This window comes from Equus przewalskii, chromosome 1, assembly GCF_037783145.1.
Source record: "Equus przewalskii isolate Varuska chromosome 1, EquPr2, whole genome shotgun sequence".
NCBI lineage: Eukaryota > Metazoa > Chordata > Mammalia > Perissodactyla > Equidae > Equus > Equus przewalskii.
The window spans coordinates 27395520-27414324 of NC_091831.1; the positions used below are offsets into that span (position 1 = coordinate 27395520).

Genomic DNA, 18805 nt, shown 5'->3' on the forward strand with positions numbered 1-18805 from the left:
AGGGGTGCATAAGTCTCTTTGAATTATTGATTTCAAGTTCTTTGGATAAATACTCAGTAGTGGGATAGCTGGGTTGTACGGTATTTCTATTTTTAATTTTTTGAGAAATCTCCATACTGTTTTCCATAGTGGCTGCACCAGTTTGCATATCCCAGCAGTATATGTGGGTTCCCTTTTCTCCACATCCTCTCCAACAGTTATCATTTTTTGTCTTGGTAATTATAGGCACCTTAACGGGTGTAAGGTAATATCTCAATGTAGTTTTGATTTGCATTTCCCTGATGATTAGTAATATTGAGCCTCTTTTCCTATTGGCCGCTGTAAACGTTCTTTGGAAAAATGTCTGTTCAGATTCTCTGCCCATTTTTTGATCAGGGTATCTGTTTTTTTTGTTGCTGAGTTGTGTGAGTTCTTTATATATTTTGGAGATTAACCCCTTGTCAAATATATGATTGCAAATATTTTCTCCCAGTTGGTGGGTCGTCTTTTCATTTTGTTCCTGGTTTCCTTTGTCTTGCAGAAGCTTTTTAGTCTGATGAAGTCCCATTTGTTTATTTTTCTTTTGTTTCCATTGCCCAAGTAGACATAGTATAAGAAAAGATCCTTCTAAGACTGATGTCAAAGAACGTACTGCCTATATTTTCTTCTAGGAGTCTTATGGTTTCATGTCTTACCTTCAAGTCTTTAATCCATTTTGAGTTTATTTTTGTGTATGGCGAAAGGTAATGGTCTACTTTCATTCTTTTGTATGTGGCTGTCCAGTTTTCCCAGCACCATTTGTTGAAGACACTTTCCTTTCTCCATTGTATGTTCTTAGCTTCTTTGTCAAAGATTAACTGTCTGCAGATGTGTGGTTTTATTTCTGGGCTTTCAATTCTGTTCCATTGTTCTGTGTGTCTGTTTTTGTACCAGTACCATGCTATTTTGATTACTATAGCTTTGTAGTATATTTTGAAGTCAGGGATTGTGATGCCTCCAACTTTGTTCTTTTTTCTCAGGATTGCCTTGGCTATTTGGGGTCTTTTGCTGCCCCAATGAATTTTAGGATTCTTTGATCTATTTCCATGAAGAATGTCATTGGGATCTGATTGAGATTGCATTGAATCTGTAGATTGCTTTAGGTAGTATGGACATTTTAACTCTGTTTATTCTTCCAATCCTCGTGCATGGACTATCTTTCCATTTCTTTACGTCATCATTGATGTCTTTCAGTAATGTCTTATAGTTTTCATTGTATAGGTCTTTCACGAAACTCCTTGGTTAAATTTGTTCCTAGATGTTTTATTCTTTTTCTTGCAATTGTAAATGGGACGGTATTCGAGTTCTCTTTCTGTTAGTTCATTATTAGAGTATAGAAACGCAACTGATTTTTGTAAGTTAATTTTGTACTCTGCTACCTTGCTGTAGTTGCTGATTATTTTTAATAGTATTCTGATGGACTCTTTAGGGTTTTCTATATATAAAATCATGTCATCCACAAACAGCGAGAGTTTCACTTCTTCATTGCCAATTTAGATACATTTTATTTTTCTTGCCTAATTGCTCTGGCCGAAACCTCCAGTACTCTGTTGAAAAAGAGTGACAAGAGTAGACACCCTTGTCTTGTTCCTGTTCTCAGAGGGATGGCTTTGAGTTTTTTCCCATTGAGTATGATATTGGCTGTGGGTTTGTCATATATGGCCTTTATTATGTTGAGGTACTTTCTTTCTATACCCATTTTATTCAGAGTTTTTATCATAAAAGGATGTTGGATCTTTCAAATGCTTTCTTTGCATCTATTGAGATGATGTTGTGGTTTTTATACCTCATTTTGTTAATGTGGTGTATCATATTGATTGGTTTGCAGATGTTGAATCATCCCTGCATCCTCAGTATAAATCCCACTTGATCACAGTGTGTGATCCTTTTACTGTATTGATGTATTCCGTTTGCCAATATTTTGTTGAGAATTTTTGTGTCTACGTTCATCAGTGACATTGGCCTGTAATTTTCCTTCTTTGTGTTGTCTTTGTCTGGCTTTGGGATCAGGGTGATGTTGGCCTCATAAAATGTATTAGGAAGTGTTCCACCTTCTTCAATTTTTTGGAATAATTTGAGAAGGACAGGTATTAAATCTTCTTTGAATGTTTGGTAGAATTCTCCAGAGAAGCCATCTGGTCCTGGACTTTTATTTTTTGGGAGGTTTTGATTACTGTTTCCATCTCTTTACTTGTGATTTGTCTATTCAGATTCTCTATTTCTTCTTGATTCAGTTTTGGGAGGTTGTATGAGTCTAAGAATTTATCCATTTCTTCTAGATTGTCCAGTTTGTTGGCATATAGTTTTTCATATTCTCTTAATAATTTTTTGTATTTCTGTGGTATCCATTGTAATTTCTCCTCTTTCATTTCTAATTTTTATTTATTTGGGCCTTCTCTCTTTTTTTCTTAGTGAGCCTGGCTAAGGGTTTGTCACTTTTGTTTATCTTCTCAAAGAACCAGCTCTTAGTTTCATTGATCTTTTCTACTGTTTGTTTGTTTCAGTTTCACTTATTTCTGCTCTGATTTTTATTTCCCTCCTCCTGCTGACTTGAGGCTTTATTTGTTCTTCTTTTTCTAGTTCTGTTAGGTGTAGTTTAAGATTGCTTATTTGAGATTTTTCTTGTTTGTTAAGATGGACCTGTATTGCTATGAATTTCCGTCTTTGGACCACTTTTGCTACACCCCATATGAATTGGTATCGTGTATTTTCATTTTCATTTGTCTCCAGATATTTTCTGATTTCTCCTTTAATTTCTTCAATGGTCCATTGGTTGTTCAGTAGCATGTTGTTTAGTCTCCACATATTTGTCACTTTCCCAGATTTTTTCTTGTTGTTGATTTCCAGTTTCATACCATTATGGTTGTAAAAGATGCTTGATATGATTTCAATCTTCTTAAATTTATTGAAGCTTGCCTTGTTTCCCAACATGTGGTCTATCTTTGAGAATGTTCCATGTGCACTTGATAGGAATGTGTATTCTGCTGCTTTTGGATGGAGTGTTCTTTATATATATCTATTAAGTCCACCTGGTCTAGTTTTTCATTTAATTTCACTATTTCCTTGTTGACTTTCTGTCTGGATGATCTATCCATCGAAGTAAGTGGGGTGTTAAGGTCCCCTACTATTATTTTGTTGCTGTTAATATCTCTTTTTAGGTCTGTCAATAGTTGCTTTATGTATTTTGGTAGTCCTGTGTTAGGTGCATATATATTTACAAGTGTTATGTCCTCTTGGTGGAGTGTCCCTATTATCATTATATACTGCCCTTCTTTGTCTCTCACTGCCTTTTTTATCTTGAAGTCTACTTTGTCTGATATAAGTATGGCAACACCTGCTTTATTTTGTTGGTTATTATCTTGGAGTATCATCTTCCATCCCTTCACTCTGAGCCTGGGTTTGTCTTTAGCACTGAGATGTGTTTCCTGGAGGTAGCTTATTGTTGGGTCTTGTTTTTTAATCCATCCAGCCACTCTGTGTCTTTTGATTGGAGAATTCAATCCATTTACATTTAGAGTGATTATTGATATATGAGGGCTTAATGCTGCCATTTTATCACTTGTTTTCCAGTTGTTCTGCATTTCCCTCATTTCTTGTCCTGTATTTTGGACTGCCAATTCAGTTTGGTGGTTCTCTATGATCGTTTTCTCAGTTTTTTCTTTATTTATCATTTGTATCTCTGTTCTGATTATTTGTTTAGCAGTTACCATGAGGTTTGTATAAAAGATCTCATGGATGAGATAGTCCATTTTCTGATAGCCTCTTATTTCCTTAATCTAAGTATGTTCCATCCCTTTTCACTTCCCTAAGTTATTGTTGTCAGAGCTTATTCCATTTTGTGTTGTGTGTTTGTGGTTAAAATGAAGTGATTATAGTTACTTTTGATGTTTTCCTTCCCTTTATCTTTAATGTTATAATTAAGTATTTGCTAATCTGTTTTGATAGAGAGCTGCGATTTTCTCATTTTGTGTGCCTATTTATCTCCTTGCTCAAGGCTTTGTAAACTCTTTCTTTTTTTCAGGTATGAGGACCTTCTTGATCATTTCTTGGGGGTGGGGGCTCTTGTGCTGATGAACTCCCTCATCTTTTGTTTATCTGAGAAAGTTTTTATTTCTCCATCATACCTGAAGGATATTTTTGCTGGATAGAATATTCTTAGCTGAAAGTTTCTGTCTTTCAGAATTTTGAATATATCATTCTACTCTCTCCTAGCCTGTAAGGTTTCTGCTGAGAAATCTGCTGAAAGCCTGATAGAGGTTCCTTTCCTTTGTAGGTTATTTTCTTCTGCCTTGCTGCCTTTAATATTTTTCCCTTGTCATTGACTTTTGCCAGTTTTACTAATATATGCCTTGGAGAAGGTCTTTTTACGTTGATGTAATTAGGAGTTCTATTATCGTATTTTACTTGTAGTTCCAGCTCCTTCCCCAGGTTTGGGAAGTTCTCAATTATTATTTCTTTGAACAAGCTCTCTGCTCCTTTTTCCCTCACTTCTCTCTCTTGAATACCCGTAATCCTTATGTTGCATTTCCTAATTGAGCCAGATATTTCTCGAGGAATTTCTTCATTTCTTTTTAGTCTTCATTCTCTCTCCTCCTCCATCTGAAGCATTTCTATTCTCTAAATTGCTAATTCTGTCCTCCATAATATCAGCTCTGTTATTTAAGGACTCTAGATTTTTCTTTATCTCATTCATTGTATTTTTCATCTCTAACATTTCTGATCGGTTTTTCTTTATAGTTTCAATCTCCTTTGTGAAGAATTCCCTCTGTTCATTAATTTTACTCCTGATTTCATTGAACTGTCTGAGTTTGCTTATAACTTGTTGAGTTTTCTTATGATAGCTATTTTGAATTCTCTGTCATTTAGATTGTAAGTTTCTGTGCCTTCAGATTTATTTCTGGGGCTTGTCATTTTCTTTCTGTTCTGGAGTATTAATATACCTCTTCATACTATTTGATGGGGTGGATTTGTGCCTTCACATAGTGGTAGTATCTTCTCATAGATTCCACCTGCCACCCCAGCAGGTGGGCAGGAGCTGTGTGTTCTGAGCCCACTGTGACCCCTGACAGCTGTGCCTATCCTTTGGATGCTATGCTGACAGGGCCCATCTGCATTTGCCCGCTCACCACCACTGCTTTACAAACACATGCACCAGCGCTCTGGCAGGGGTCCCTTCCTCTGGCAGACCAGCTGAGCCACACCAGGTGGGGGAGAGAGGCACTTTCTTTCATATGCATGCTCCTGGGGGCATTCCCACTCTTCCCTTGCTTTTGCCCTCCTGGGGTGCTTGGCTTTGTGAATATGCCCTGTGATTGTTTAGCCATCTCAGTGTGGAGCTTTCCCATGGCCTGGGAGGCAACTCAGAGAGCAAAGGCATTTCCACAGAGGACTTCCTCTTCCCTCCTCTCCTCTCAGAGTCACACATGGTCCCACACCCTAGGTCACTGTCATTGGGGTAGGGAAAGGAGATTCCCTTATCTCCTTCCACTGCCTTCCAGAGGATCCAGCACCTTCACCTTCAGATGTATGGCTGCATGGGTTTCTCAGATGTCAGTTGTGTTGTGTGAATGTCCCCTGTTGGTTTCTGAGTGTCCTTTTTGTTGCATCTTAGTGGAGAGAGTCTAAGGGAAGAGCTCACTCTGCCATGATGCTGATGTCACTCTAGCTCTCCATTCTACTTTATATCTCTATGAATTTGCCCATTCTAGATACTTCATTTAAGTGTAATCATACATTGTTTGTCCTTTTTTTCTAGTTTATTGCCCTTGGCATAATGTTTTCAAGGTCCATCCATATTGTAGCAGGTACCAGAACTTCATTCTTTTATATGGCATAGTAATAATCCATTGTATGTTTATACCACATTTTTTTCATCTGTTCTTCTGTTGGACACTTGTATTGTTTTCACTTCTTGGCTGTTATGGATAATGCTGCTATGAACATTGGCATTTTTGAATTCCTGTTGTTAACTCTTTTGGGTACATACCTAGGTGTGGAATGCTAGGTCATATGGTAATTCTATGTTTAACATTTTGAGGAACAACCAAACTATTTTCCACAGTGGCTGCAACATTTTACATTCCTACCAGCAATGTACAAGGGTTACAATGTCTCTACATCGTTGCCAACATTTGTTATGGTCTGTATTTTTTTATATATACAATAGCCATCCTAGTGGGTAGGAAGTGGTAAGAACAGGTTTAGTTTTGTAAGAAACTGCCAAATTGTCTTCCAAAGTAGTTGTACCATTTTGCAGTCCCATCAGTGATGAATAAGAGTACGTGTTTCTCCACATCCTCCTCAGCATTTGATATTGTCAGTTCTTTGAATTTTAGCCATTCTAATAGGTGTGTAGTAGTTTTAATTTGTTTTAATTTGAAGTTCCCTAATAACATATGACATTGAGCATCTTTTCTTGTGCTTTTTTGCCATTGGTGTATCTTCTGTGGTGAGGTGTCAGTTTGGATCTTTTGCCATTTTTTAATCGGATTGTTTGTTTTCTTACTGTTGGGTTTTAAAAATTCTTAGTATATTTTGAATACAAGTCTTTTACCAAATATGTGCTTTGCAAATATTTCTCCCAGCCTGCAGTTTGTCTCTTTATTTTCTTAACAGTGGCTTTTGCAGTGCAGTTTTAAATTTTAATGGAGTCCAACTTATCAATTTTTTTCTTTCACGGATCATGCTTATGGTTTGTGTAACTAAAAAGTCATCACCAAGCCCAGGGCCCCTAGGTTTTCTCCTATGTTATCTTCTAGGAGTTTTATGGTTTTGTGTTTTACATGTAGGTCTCCAATCCATTTTCAGTTGACTTTTGTGAAATGTATAAGAACTGTTGTCTAGATTTTTCTTTTTGCATGAGAATGTCATTGTTCCAGCACAGTTTGTTGAAAAGACTAGCATTTCTCCATTCAATTGCCCTTACTCCTTTGTCAAAGATCAGTTAACTATTTTTATGTGTGTCTGTTTCTGGGTTCTCTATTTTGTTCCATTGATCTGTCTATTCTTTCATCAGTAATGCACTATCTTGATTATTGTAGTTTTACAGTAAGTCTTGAAATCAAATAGTGTCAGTCCTCTTCCTTTTTTCTTCTTCAGTATTGTGTTGCCAATTCTGGGTCTTTTGCATTTCCATGTACACTTTAGAATTATTTTGTCAATATCCACAAAATAACTTGCTGAGATTTTGATTGGGATTGCATTCAATCTATAGATCAAGTTAGGATGAACTGACACCTTAACAATATTGAGTGTTCCTATTCATGAACATGGAATATCTCTCCATTTATTTAAATATTTGTTTATTTCTTTCATCATTTTTTAAATTTCTTTTACTACTTGTACTCATTTTGTTATATGTACATACACATTTTATTCCTATGTACTTAAATTTCACTAATGTAAATGGTGTTGTGTTTTAAATGTCCAATTACAATTGTTCATTGCTGGTATATAGGAAAGCAATTGAGTTTTGTATATTCACCTTATGTCCTACAACCTAGCTATAAGCCCTTATTAGTTGCAGGAGATTTTGTTTGTTTGTTTGTTTGTTCTTTGGATTTTCTATGTAGACAATTATGTCATCTGTTAATAGAGAAAGTTTTATTTCTTTTTTTCTTTTTTTTGAGGAAGATTAGCCCTGAGCCAACTACTGCCAATCCTCCTCTTTTTGCTGAGGAAGACTGGCCCTGAGCTAACATCCATGCCCATCTTCCTCTACTTTATATGTGGGATGCCTACCATAGCATGGCTTTTGCCAAGCAGTGCCATGTCCACACCTGGGATCCAAACTGGCGAACCCCAGGCTGCCGAGAAGCAGAACGTGCGAACTTAACTGCTGCACCACCGGGCTGGCCCCGACAGTTTTATTTCTTTGTTCCCAATCTGTATACTTTTTATTTTTTTTTAATTGTCTTAGTGCATAGGTAGGACTTCCAGTATTTTGTTGGATAGAAATTGGTAAGAGGGGACATCCTTGCCTTGTCTCTAGTCTTACAGGGAAAGCATCTAGCTTCTAACCACTAAATATGATGTTAGCTGTAGGGTTTTTTTAGTTGTTCATCAAGTTGGGGGAGTTCCCCTCTATTCCTAGTTTGCTGAGAGTTTTTATCATGAATGGATGTTGGATTTTTGTCAAATGCTTTTCTGCATGATATAACCTTGTGATTTTTCTTTTTTTAGCCTATTGATGTGATGGATTATATTAACTGATTTTTCTAATATTGAACTATATTGCATACCTGAGATAAATCCCACTTGGTCGTGTGTATAATTCTATTTACATATTGTTGGATTCAAGTTGCTAATTTTTTTTTGAGAACTTTGCATGCATGTTCATGAAATATATTGGTCTGTAATTTTCCTTTCTGGTAATGTCTTTATCTGATTTTGGTATTAAGGTAATTCTGGCCTCATAGAATGAGTTAAGAAGTGTTCCCTCTGCTTCTATTTTCTGGAAGAGATTGTAGAAATTTGGTATCAGTTTGTTTTTCCTTACATGTTTGGTAGAATTCACCAATGAAACCATATGGGCCTGATGCTTTCTGTTTTGGAGCAGTATTAATTATTGATTCAACTACTTTAATAGATATGGACCTATTCAGATTATCTGTTTCTCCTTGTGTGAGTTTTGGTAGATTGTCTTCAAGGAATTGGTCCGTTCGTCTAGGATATCAAATTTGTGGGTATAGAGTTTTTTATAGTATCTCTTTATTATTCTTTTAATGTCTGTGGAATCGTTAGTCCCATACTGTATCGGTGTCATTAATCCCATAGTGGTCCACTGGATCAGTAGTGATGGCCCCTCTTTCATTTATGATATTAGCAATTTGTGTCTTCTCTCTTAGGAAAAAAAGCCAGGTTAGCCTGGCCTGAGGTTTCTCAATTTTATTGATCTTTCAAAGAACCAACTTTTGGTTTTGTTGATTTTCTCTTTTGCTTTCCTGTTTTAAATTTCACTGATTTCTGCTTGAATTTTTACCATTTATTTTCTTTTGCTTGCTTTAGGTTTATATTGTTTTTCTTTCTCTAGTTTCCTAAAGTGGAAACCTAGATTATTGGTTTTAGATATTTCTTTTTTTCTAACATAGGTATCCAATGCTACAAATTTCCCTCTAATCACTGCTTTTGCTGTATTCCACAAATTTTAACAAGTTGTACTTTCATTTTTATTTAGTTCAAAATATATATTTTTAATTTCACTTGAGATTTCTTCTCTGATTCATGTGTTATTTAGAAGTGTGTTATTTAATCTCCAAGTATTTTGAGACTTTCCAGCTATCTTTCTGTTACTGGTTTCTGTTACTATGTGGTCTGAGAAGATACTTTGTATAATTTTTGTTCTTTTAAATTTGTTCAGGTGTATATCATATGGCCCAGAATGCAGTCTATCTTGGTGAATGTTGCATATGAGCTCGAGAAGAATGAGTATTCTGCTGTTGTGGATCAAAGGAATCTGTACATGCCAGTTAGCTAATGAACACTAACCATCCAGGTCAGAGCAACTGCAACAATGCCTAATTTTGGCTGGAAATCGGCTCAGAGACAATATGTATGAAACTTGCTTGGATAAATGTAATATCTGAAAATATCAATATGTTCTGAGAAGATTCCTGCTTTTGGCTAAGATAGAGTAACAAGAATCAGATTTACTCTCATATCTGAAACAACTATCTTTTAAAAAACTGATAAAATATAAGACATAACAGTTTTTTTGAAGAAGAAGATTAGCCCTGAGCTAACCACTGCCAATCCTCCTTTTTTTGCTGAGGAAGACTGGTCCTGAGCTAACATCCGTGCCCATCTTCCTCACTTTATATGTGGGATGCCTACCACAGCATGGTTTTGCCAAGCAGTGCCATGTCCACACCCGGGATCTGAACCAGCAAACCCCAGACTGCCAAAGCGGAACGTGTGAACTTAGTCGCTCTGCCACTGGGCTGGCCCCAAGGCATAACAGTTTTTAAGATACTGGACATCATACAATGAAGGCTAGTGATCTCTGAGAGATGGGAAGAGAATGAGGTGAGTCCAATGATTTCTCCAGCTTACTGCCTGGACAAAGTTGCCAGTCTATGACACAGAGAAGGGAAATCTAAGCAGAGCGTGGTGGAGGAGACAAAGCTGGGAATTTGGGGAGGTCAAGGAGACTAGAGGTCACAAGGCAGAGGACAGAGCTTTACAGAGAGAAACTCTAGCCATCTGCAGAGTGGTGCCCTTGAATCTTTAAATGAGTCCCAATAAGGGCATTCATGTGAGAAAACTACTCAATGTCAGCGGAGGAACCACCTGAAGGGATGGGAGGAAGCAAGGGTTGTTGCTCCCACAGCGTCGTGCTCCCATTAGCCAGAGTGGAAAACAATGATTCACGGGGCGTTGCGCAGAGCACTTAGAAGGATTTTGCCTTAGTCGTGAGGCAAAATTAGCTCTAGACTAAATACTACCACTCTAGTTTCAGCCAACAAGTCAAAAACAAGATCCAAAGGATCACACCAGCAAAGATAATAACATGCAATCACATATATTTCAGATTTTTGTTTTTATTTTGAAATGGTAGTTTTATTTTTTTTTACAAGTTAAAGGTAAATTTTTTAATCAACTAAGATTTTTCAGTAATCAGCTGATAGATGTATCACTGATATCCAAGGATGAAAAGTGAAATGTACAGCCAGAGTGCACTGTGACGACTAAGATTGTTACATCAGCATCTGAGACCGCTGCCCCCATTGTTCATGGTGGCGCAAGGTCAAGTTCTCAAGGAAGGAATTTGATTAGCTTAACCCGATCTGAGAACTGATTCCCTTTCAGCCATAATCTAGTCCAATAAGGTCACAAAACACAAATGCACAAACCGTGGGTGAGTGTAGGAGGCAATGATTGATAGCTCTAGTATAGGAGTCATCCATTTTGATCATTATCTAGTCCAATCAAGGTTACAAGACACAGAGGCTGGCCGGTGGCGCTGCGGTTAAGTTCACACATTCCACTTCTCAGCGGTCTGGGGTTTGCCAGTTCGGATCCCAGGTGTGGACATGGCACCGCCTGGCAAAAGCCATGCTGTGGTAGGCGTCCCACATATAAAGTGGAGGAAGATGGGCACGGATGTTAGCTCAGAGCCAGTCGTCCTCAACAAAAAGAGGAGGATTGGCAGTAGTTAGCTCAGGGCTAATCTTCCTAAATTAAAAAAGAAAAAAAAGATTACAAGACACAGATGCACAAACTGTGGGTGAAGCCAGATGAGTGTAGGAGGCAACTGTCCATTTCTAAATTCTGTGATGGCAAAGGGCAGTGCCTATTTTTAAAAATTTGAATATTGGTAATAGTTAAAACCAGGAGAGGGGTGAGATCAGCCACGGAGAAGGTAGATGGAGAAGGGCCAAGGAGTGGACTCTAGTAGGAACCCTTGACACACACGAGATGACAGTGAGAACAAGAGGAGGAACAAAAGAATTACAAAGAATCCAAAGCTATGTGATATTTCATGTTAGAGAGTTTAAAGAAGATAAAAATAATCAATAACGCAAATGGACAGTTTTTATAGGAGAAGGTCTGAAAGACGTCCAATAGATTTGGCAATATGAAGGCCACTGCCGACCTTATTAACAGCAATTCCAATAATGTGGGGTCAGAGGCCAAACTGCAATGAGTATACAATGAATGGGAATAAGACAGAGACACAAGTGTCTCTTATTCTACCAAGAAGTCTGATTGAAAAGAGAAGAGAAATTAAAGGAAAATTAGAGGGGAATGTGGTGTCAGTGGATGATTTAAAAATTTTATTTGGGATAAAAGTCTTTTTTTTTTTTTTTTAAAGATTGGCACCTGAGTTAACAACCATTGCCAATCTAATTTTTTTTCTTTCTGCTTTTTCTCCCCAAATCCCCCCAGTACATAGTTGTATATTTTTTCAGTTGTGGGTCCTTCTAGTTGTGGCATGTGGGATGCCACCTCAACGTGGCCTGATGAGTGGTGCCATGTCCACGCCCAGGATCCAAACCAGCAAAACCCTGGGCCGCCACAGCAGAGCACGCAAACTTAACCACTAGGCCATGGGGCCGTCCCCTGGGATAAAAGTCTTAAGCATATTTGTCATCTGAGGAGAAGAAGCTAATAGACAGGTGGAGCTGAAGATGCGAGAGGAAAATGATGAAAGAAACAAGAATCTGTGGGAGGCGTGAGGGAACAGGGTCAAGGATATAGGTGGTAGGGTCAATTTTTTAATTTTTAATATTTAAATTTAAATATATTGCTTAATACAGTGAGTTAAAATATTTTCTATCTGTGTTCCTCTCTTCTTTTTTCTCTTTTTAATTTTTATCTCAACTTTGAAATGGGTAATGCATTCACAACATTCAATTTTTTTTAAGTTACGAAAGGGTACACACTGAAAAGTCTTCCTCCCACTGCCACCCACCAGCTTCCTAATTTTTCTTCCCATAGACGATCAAATTCATGAGCTTCTTGTCTAGCCTTCCAGAGATACGTTGTGCATACACGAGCAAAAAAGTACATTTATTCTTCTCTCTTTTTTTCACACAAATGGAAGCATTCAATACACATAATTCTTACTTTTGCTTTTTTTAAATCTAACAATATATTTTGGAAATCTTTCCACAGTAAGCACACAAAGTGTTTCCTCCTTTTTTCTGACTGCATTGTATTCCAATCTCCTACTCATGGTGGGCATATTACTGGCAATTATAAACATTGCTGAAATGATTTGTTTTGTACATCAAACTATGAGACATCTGCAGGATAAATTCCTGGAATTGGAATAATTGGTTCAAAAGATATGCATATAAAAAATTTCAGTCTATATTATGAGAAGCAGAAAAGTATTGCAGTTAAGAACTAACAGCTTTAGACTGCTTAGATCCAAGCTTCATCATTGACTAGTTATATGGCCATGGGCAAGTCCTTGTGTTTGTTTCCTCATTTGTAAAACGGAGATGGTGATAATAATAGTACCTACCTTGTAGAGTTTTTATAAGGATTAAATGAGATAGTAGATGTAATACAATACAAATGCTCAATAAAGTTATTATTTTGCCACATTGTTAGAGGAGTTGATTAGAAACAGCAGTAGCAATTCCTCACCTTTAAGATTGCAGGAAAGGATGTGATAGAGTGTAAATTAAGGGAAATTGAACTTAATGGCCTCAGATTCCTTAAGTAAAAGGTAAGGTTATCTGCTGAGCATGAAAAGAATGGGGTTGAGAATGGGGCTTGAAGTTTGGAAGAGTAATTGAAGTGGAAGTAAGGACTTGATGAGATGAAGGAACTGTGAGGTTGGGATGTTGGCTTATCATCCTCCATGGACTCTAAAGTCATGCGGGATGACAGAAGGATGGAGAGGAAAGATGTGAGCCTGGTGCCCAAATCTTAAAATGAATCTTAAATGAAAATGAGCAATAGGAGGTCAGTAAGTAATTGCAATGACAAAGGTTTGAAACTGTAAAGGAGCAAGAATTCGTACTCAAAGGTGGAGGAGTGGCGGCCTGGAGGCTGTTGCGAGTGAAGAGAATGTCAATTCCATTGCCTAACCTGGACAATAGATGTCTTCAAAAGGACAGCAGGGGAAGGGCTGTCCTCAGAGAAGGGTCCAGTTTCGGTAAGGCAGGAGGTAGAATATTCTATAGTTAGATAAGGAAAAGAGGGAAGTATGCTTGTTCTAGAAAGAGAGAATACCAGAGGGCTCAGAAAAAAGGTTTTTGAGAGAAGGAGAGAAGCAATTGGAGGCTGGGTGGAGTAGAAGCATCATAAAGCAAGATGGGGATGGGAATAGGTAAGAATACAGGGAGCCTTCAGCCAATGGGGAAGTCACTGTTTTTGGAAGCTGATGAAAGCTATGGATCCTCTCTCCAGAAAAATATATATTTATACATAACACGCGCCACAAACTCCATACACACCCAACTTTTTTAAAGTAAACTTTTTACTGAAGTATAACATACATACAAATAATTGGTGTCCAGCTAAGAGTGAACATACTGTGTTACCAGCAACTAGATCAAGAAACAGAACATTACCTGCTCCCCAGAAACCTCCCCTTGAGACCTCTTTCAGCCACTAACCACCCCCTAAGGGTAACCACTAGCCTGACTTCTATAACCACAGATTAGTTTCATATATTTTTTTTTGAAACTTACATAAATGAAATCATACACTATGCATTCTTATGAGCCTGGTTTCTTCACTCAATGTTATGTTTGTGAGGTTCATCCGTGTCGGCACAAGTAGTTGCAGTCCATTCCTTCTCATCTCTATAGTATGACGTATGACAATTTATCCATTCTACAAATCAATAAATATTTGGGTTTTTCCTAGTTTGGATGATTACAAATAGCGCTGCTATGAACACTCTTGAACATGCCTTTTGGTGAACATATGTACACATTCTGCCGGTTGTATACCTAAGAATAGTGTTCCCGGGTCATAAGTTCAGCTCTAGTAGATAATGGGGCTTGTGTTTTAGACAAGAAACGAGGAAAACAGGGAAGCAAGGGAAGGGAAATTCATACAAGCTTTCAGTCTGAAATCTGGTGTAAAGTTACACAGGATATTTTGCATTAATCATTTATCAACACTGAGACCAAATTAAAATCACAACAAAGACTTGAATAAATCCAGAGGGAGATTCTTTGAAAATATTAATAGAACCTCTGACAAGCCAAGTCAAGAAAAAAAATAGAAAACACAAAATTTTAAGAAACATTAATTGCCATAATAACTCCAGAAGACTGAGAAGAGTTGAGAACACCAATAGCTATTGAAGAAACTGGAAAATTATGTTAGAGAATTATCTTTCCAAAAAAGGCACTAGGACCTGACAATTCTCATGGTCACCTTTCTTTAGAACTTCAAAGAATAGACCATTCCCATGCTATTTAATCTGCTTTAGCATATAATAAAAGATTGAAGGTTTTACCAATAACTTTATACAACTAGAAAATCATAATACCAAAATCTGACAATGCATAAATAAGAAAATTATAGCCCAAGTTTTCATATGACAAGAGATGCAAAAGAAAGAAAATCCTAAGTAATTTACAAAGAGAATTTAATTCTATCTTAAAACACTCTGGGGGGTGGCCCCATGGGCTAGTGGTTAAGTCCAGCACACTCTGCTTCGGTGGCCCAGGTTGGGTTCCCGGGTGTGGACCTACACCACTCATTGGCCGCCATGCTGTGGCAGCAACCCGTGTAAAAAATAGAGGACAACTGGCACAGATGTTAGCACAGGGCAAATCTTCCTCAAGCCAAAAAAAAGAAGAAGAAGACATTCTGGATAAGGTACTACTATTCCAGGAATAGTTGGACACCCAAGAAATCTATTAAAATAATGCATCTCATAAATAAGTCAGTATTTGTCACAAGTCTTTAAAATATGCATACATAGCCTTTGACCACAACTCCACTTTTAGGATTCTATCCTAAGAAAATATTAACAGTTATGCAGAAAGGTTTCACTACAAGGCTATTTCTTAGTGTTGTTTATATCAACAACAAAGACAAAAACAGAAACAACCTAAATGTCCACTAATACAATACAGTATCAGTTAAATAAACTATGCTGTATATGTATGATATACATACAATGGAATAATATGCAGCCATTAAAAATAATGTTGTAGAAGGGGCCGGTCCAGTGGCACAGCAATTAAGTGTGTATGTTCTACTTCAGCGGCCTGGGGTTCACCGGTTCGGATCCCGGGTGCAGACACAGCACCACTTGGCAAGCCATGCTGTGGCAGGCGTCCCACATATAAAGTGGAGGAAGATGGGCATGATGTTAGCTCAGGGCCAGTCTTCCTCAGCAAAAAAAAGAGGACTGGCAGTAGTTAGCTCAGGGCTAATCTTCCTCCAAAAAAAATAATAAAATAATGTTGTAGAAAAGTCTTTAATAACAGAAAAATGTGCATGCCCCCAAAAAATGCAATATGGGTTCATTTAGGCTAGCAAATACATTTCAAATTTTTCATTTATCTTTAGCTATCCACATTTGCCAGATTTTCTGCAATTATCATGTATAACTTTTATAATACGGTGATGAGGATGTGAAACAACAATTTTTTTTCCTGCTTTTTCTCCCCAGTCCCGCCAGTACATAGTTGCATATCTTAGTTGTGGGTCCTTCTAGTTGTGGCATGTGGGACACTGCCTAAGCATGGCCTGATGAGCGGTGCCATGTCCTCACCCAGGATCTGAACCAGTGAAACCCTGGGCCACTGAAGCGGAGCACATGAACCTAACCACTTGGCCATGGGGCCTGCCGCAACAACTTCTTGAAATCTTTTTTTTTTTTAATTTTTTTGCTGAGGAAGATTTGCCCTGAACTAACATCTGTGCCAATCTTCCTCTATTTTTTGGTATGTGGGCCACCAGCACAGCATGGCCACTAACAGAGCAGTGTAGGTCTGTGCCCGGGAACTGAACCCAGGCCGCTGAAGCAGAGTGCGCTGAACTTAAACACTAGGCCACAGGAGCTGACCTCTACATTTTTTTTTAAATTCCGATTTTTGTTACACAATATTATAAGCCAATATGACCTCAATAAAATAATAATGAAAAACAATAATAATAAAATTCCCATGTCTAGCTTGTGGTTGTGGGTGAAACATCAGAGAACCACCTGGCATTTACTTTAGGATAGAAGGTTCTTATTCATATTTCTCTACCAGCTGGTTGACACCACTTAGGTCTGGATCACAGGACCCAGGCCTCCCCACTTCTCACCAAGCTGTCACACTTTACACAAGATCTCCTCATCCAGTCTACCTTGGCACTGATCCCAAAGTCACCTCCTAAAACTCCACTGTCCCGGTCACTCCTGTTACAGGCTCCTAACATCAGCCCTGATATCAGTTCCCCCACATTGAACCCAGCGTATATGGGGTTAAAACTGAAACCCACCACCCCCTTTCCTGCTTCTCTAGCTCCACTCATATGTAAATACCTGTTTCTTTAAACTTGGACTCCTTGAGCTTTACAACTAAATGGGAGTTACAAATTGTGAAAAGCCCAGGTGGCCTGGAGTTGGAGGCACACTAAAGTTTAGCTAATCATGTGTCCTTGAGTTTGCCAGGAAAGCCGCTGTCTCAAGGATATCGAGGAGCGGAGGCTTCCCAGACCTCAACTCCTACTCCCGGCGCTCGAACCCGCCTCAAACAAGAAGACGAGACAACTGCGAAGGACGCCCACCCGCCATCCTCCTATCTCACCCTCCCCCCCGCCTGGCTGCAAGCAGCCTCTCATGGCCAAACGCAGGCTGTTGGGAAAATGCCAAACTGCACAAGCTACATGCGCCCCCTCCCCTCCCCAAAACCCCAAATAAAAATCCCTACCCATTCCTCATTGGGGAGCCAGCAATTTTTGAGGCACGAGCCCTTGCTTTGCTCCCTGTGCCTGGCATAGTAAAAACCTTTCCTCTTCCACTCAAGACTCTGTTCTCGTTATTTGGATTGGCCTCGGGTTCAGAGACCGAACTTTCGGTTACAAATTTGGCGACCCAGATGGGACCTGTGGGTGGCCCCCACTGAGACCCTCTTGGCTTGATCGGATGCTCCAGAGTCGTACTCCGCGACTGCCCCAATAGGGGAAGTGGAGGGTTGGAGGAAGACTCAGGGAGGCCAGATCGCCGAGGGCCGGTGCTTAGTTGGTGGGACTTCATCCCAGGTCGAATCCAGGTCGCCTCCCTTGGCCCGACTCCGCGGAGCACCAGGGACATCTGGAGGGGCCGCTGCAGCAGCTGCCAAAGCCCATTTTGCTTTGGGAGTCTTCCCTCCTGCCTCCTCCCAGGGCGACTGTTCGGACCTCTGGTTACCAGGGAAGCTATCTTGAGGAAAAGGAAAGTGCATTTGTTTGAAGTCGCCACGACGCCCCGGCCAAATTTTGGTAAGTCCCCCGGGCGTGCACAACCGAGGTCCCTTGTCCTTGCTCGTTTGGGAAGATCTGCATGGCCGACCTTCACTTGTTGGGCGCCCCCGAGTGTAGGACACGGACTAAGCTGGGACTGGAAGCACTTTGGTTTGGGTTTTGGTTTTTGGCTTCCGTTTGTGGCCGTGGGTTTTTGGGAAAGCGCGCTTGTTTGGTATTTGTTTTTGTCTGTCTGTCTGTCTGTTCTTTCAAAGTGTCAACATGGGAGGCGCCATATCTGTTCCACCTAAGAGCCCCTTGGGGAAAATATTGGCTGACTGGTCGACCTATAGTTATAAGCCAATGAGGAAAAATCAAATGGTATTCTATTGTAACACTGCCTGGCCAATGTATGTCTTGGAAAGCGAGGAAAGATGGCCGTTGAATGGAACTTTAAATTATTACACTATATTGCAGTTGGAGTGGTTTTGTGAAAGGTCTGGGAAGTGGGATGAGATTCCGTATGTGCAGGCTTTTATGCGGTTGCATAATCAGGAAGGTGAACGGCCAGGGACCAAGCTGATGGTCCAAAGAAAAGCTAAGCCTCCGGTAATCAAAGATATTCGGACACCGGAAGAAAAACTTGATGAGGACATAACTGCCTTGAGTGTGTTAAATCCTTTTAATCCTAATTTCAATGTGACACAACCACCAATCGTAGGTGCCTCCCGCTCCCCACCGCAACCCCAGGCGGCGGGAAGCAGGAGGGAACCCCCACGGCAACTGCCCCCTTTGTGTCTGCCAGTATCAGATGAAGAGGTGGTAGTGGGGGCCGAGTCCCCAACAGATCAGCCTAGGAACGAACCAGGAGCAGGAACTGTCTCCCCCTCGAGAACCCGACAGGGTGCTCCTTTTGGCCAGGGGTCTTCTGGAA

The 18805-nt window shown here is 39.4% G+C and overlaps 1 long non-coding RNA gene across 1 annotated transcript in view; it reads left to right on the forward strand.

The window, feature by feature from the left end:
• The window catches only part of LOC139073470 (uncharacterized), a 25690-nt gene extending 8350 nt beyond the window's left edge, over positions 1-17340 (forward strand). Inside the window, exon 2 of the long non-coding RNA XR_011522238.1 lies at positions 17102-17340. This is a non-coding gene — a long non-coding RNA (uncharacterized lncRNA). The remainder of the gene's footprint in view (positions 1-17101) is intronic.
• The last annotated feature ends 1465 nt before the right edge of the window (positions 17341-18805 follow it).